We start from the raw sequence: 3,566 nt of genomic DNA on the forward strand, positions 1-3,566 counted from the left end.
ATTGATAGCGCTTGGAGCTGGGCTGCAATAGCGGTGGCTGCATCAACTTCCAGAATACCTGCGACCTTGCCTGACGTCATCCGCTGAGTTGGGTTTTGATGCTCATTTGTAGCCATCGTCTCTATAAGATTATACGCCTCAGTATAGCTTTTAGCCCATAAGGCTCCTCCAGCTGCTGCATCGAGCATGGGCCGAGATTGGGCCCCCAAACCATTATAGAAACCAGTGATCACCATCCAATCCGGCATTCCATGATGTGGACATTTTCTCAACATTTCCTTGTAGCGTTCCCAAGCCTCGCACATAGATTCTGTAGGTTGCTGCGCAAACTGAGTAAGAGCACTCCTCATAGCAGCAGTCTTTTCCATTGGATAAAACTTCACCAGAAACTTTTGCGCAAGATCTTGCCACGTAGTGATGGACCCAGCTGGTTCAGAATGTAACCAGTCTTTAGCCTTATCCCTCAGTGAGAATGGGAAAAGCCTCAACTTGATAGCCTCATCAGTCACGCCATTATACTTAAAAGTGCTGCAGATCTCGACAAAATTCCTTATGTGCATGTTGGGGTCTTCAGTTGCCGCTCCTCCAAAAGAAACAGAATTCTGCACCATCTGAATAGTGCCCGGCTTGATTTCAAAGGTGTTAGCTTGAATAGCCGGATGAAGGATGCTTGACTGAATGTCATCAATTTTAGGCCGAGAAAAATCCATAAGAGCTGGATCAGCTTGAACAATACGATCTCCTATGTTTACTGGTTCTTTCTGCTCAGTTCCTGAATCCGAATCCTCAAAATCTAACTTCTCCGGAATATCAAGAACTTCGTCTGTCTCCTCAGCTGTATCTAAAGTCCTCTTGCGAGCACGAGAACGAGTTTGCATAAACGCTTGCTAAAGTACCTGAAACACAACCGAAAAGAGTAAGTAACTACTACGTCCTAATCACTGAGTCCTAATGACCAATGATGGTAAGTACATAAACTAAACAAATACGCCGAGTCCCCGGCAGCGGCGCCAAAAACTTGTTAGGGCAAAAACACGCACTAATATTCACGCAAGTATACGCGTTCGCAAGTAATATAGAATACTTTCTAGTTCGTTCCCTCAGAGACTCAGACTAAATTATTGTCTAATTAAACTCACTCACCAATGTATGATTACTTCTCAATGTTAAGATAATAACACTTAAAATTGTTGATTAAATATTAACTATAATTAACTACTTAATTAACCACTTAGCTAACACTTCAATTTATCAATAATAAAATACTCATGAGATCACAACTTCATTATTACTTCCTTCTATAGCCATTGTTATTACCTTTAGCATGTGACAGTGATGATATTAATCGAATAACACGAAACTGATAAAAGCCAACTTTCATTGTACTAATACCATTCTACCAAGCATCCACAATTAAGATAGAAGTTGAATAGTCATCAATTATGTTGAGTTCCTATATGTCTACAGAAATTGACAACACAACGATTTAAGCACAAGTTATCCCTTTTGATTACATAGGGCAAATAAAACTGTTAGAGTTACCCACTAATCATGCTCAACGTACATGAACCTATGCTAGCATGGCAAGTTCTAAACCTCAAGATCCACCGTCGCTTCACAAGAGATTAACACCCTATCTTATATGTTCGCGACGCACATAAGACGAATACGCACAACCAATACTAGATATCATGCAATCATCACACACTAAAGTATTAAACAATTAACTAAAGAATTCCATAATAAATCCGTTGCAACCCCATGATCACGATTAGCCCATAATAGAACTTATCGCCATCATGGGTTCATATGAAATCATGACAAACAAACACAAGAAAATAATAACTAAACTAATTATATTAAAACAGAGTACGTCACAAAAGTAAATAAGTCAAAGCAAGAAAACTAGCATCCAACGTTACAACGAAACAAGAATCACAAGAATATATGCTTCCTCTTAGTTGCGGTGTGCTAAATCGGTCTTCTTCCTTATCTCCTTCGCTTCTTGCGTAAAACACAATCTAAAACATAATCCCCTTAATACTCTCTGTGAAAACGTCTCAAATCTACCTATATAATAGTCCCATAAAACTCAGATTACATAGAAGTTGGAAGCCAAACAGAAGTAGAAGTCTAAAATAATTTATCTTTTCCCCCGACCCTGCGCGGCCGCTCAGCATAGCTGCGCGGGCGCGCAGGTTGCTGCGCGGGCGCGCAGGTTGCTGCGCGGCCGCTCAGCATTGCTGCGCGGGCGCGCAGGCCTCTACTGGAAAAAAATCCCAGTTTGCTCCGTTTCTTCGCCGTAATCTGCCCATTCCTTTCCTCTCGCAATGGTGAACAGGGGTTCATAAAGGTTCTTTTAGGTTCAAAAGATAACAAGGTAACAGAGTAAGGTAACAAATGTCAGGATCAATATGATCATTATAAAGGATCAACAGGGATTGATAACAAGTTATTACAAAGAACATTATCAAGGTTTCTCGAAAATCAATAATGGGCTTATCATAATGTTATAAAGAATCACTACTTTATCATGACATTGACAATATACTCTCTATAATGAAATCATAAGAGAAGGCAGAGTTACTTGCTCAAATAGCTTTCCTGCTTGACGGTATACGAGCTACTTCCACCTAAGATATCCTTCCTTTACTAGCCTGAATGCCTCTCATAACAGAATCTACAATCCAAAACAGAATCCCTAATTAGCAACTTACTTAACACTCGACGTTTCTCAGAAGGCCTAATAATTACCCAATTCGCGATAACACTTAACTTGTATACTCGAGTATAATCACAATATACTCTTATAACACATAGTACAATATACTTTTATACCTAAAGATCTATACTTTAGAAAATAATCGCAATTCGTATAACTCGACAACAAACGACTCATTCATTTCTTTTTAATCCAAAAATTCGAACCAAAACTACATAGTAAAACCAAGAAATTCTTTAATAACCCAACATGCAACCACTTAACCTTACATGCATATTTTTAAATTTACACCTGAACCTCATTACGACTTAAACTCAATGATCAATTTCATAACATCCATTTATATCACAAAATTTGAATCAAACAAGTCATCCATATTCATCAAAATTGAATTACAAACACCGAGTTATCAAAATTACGATTCTTATCAATTAATCAAATAATTTGATCCATTTATTTCTTACAAACTAAGGCATCATTCGGCCCTAATCTATCCAAAACAACATGCGGCTCCCAAAATTTACATGCAAAGTTAATTTCACAAATTCAACTTAACTTAAATCAAATTCTAACAAGAAACAACTTTTAAACCATTTCCTTTTGAATAAAAACTGAAACGAAACTCGAACTTAAACAAAACCTATCATGCATGCATCATTTTTATTCTTTATATCCTAATCCATTCTTATCCAAACCCAACTATCAGCATTCAACAATTCTTCCAAGTTTATCAACAAATTTTCGAACTAAATTCGTTAAAAACCAAGAACAATATTTGAGCTTTAAAAATCTACACTTGCAAATAACAAAATCGAGCTTAAGGATCTTTAGAGCTCAGTTAATA

The 3,566-nt window shown here is 37.5% G+C and overlaps 1 non-coding gene across 1 annotated transcript; it reads left to right on the forward strand.

Annotated features, from left to right (window-relative positions):
* Positions 1 to 246: 246 nt before the first annotated feature.
* LOC141681520 (small nucleolar RNA R71) lies at positions 247 to 353 on the forward strand. Its single transcript, XR_012558948.1, has one exon. It is a non-coding gene; the product is annotated as a small nucleolar RNA R71 (small nucleolar RNA).
* Positions 354 to 3,566: the final 3,213 nt, after the last annotated feature.

Source organism: Apium graveolens, chromosome 8 (assembly GCF_009905375.1).
Source record: "Apium graveolens cultivar Ventura chromosome 8, ASM990537v1, whole genome shotgun sequence".
In the NCBI taxonomy this organism is placed as follows: domain Eukaryota; kingdom Viridiplantae; phylum Streptophyta; class Magnoliopsida; order Apiales; family Apiaceae; genus Apium; species Apium graveolens.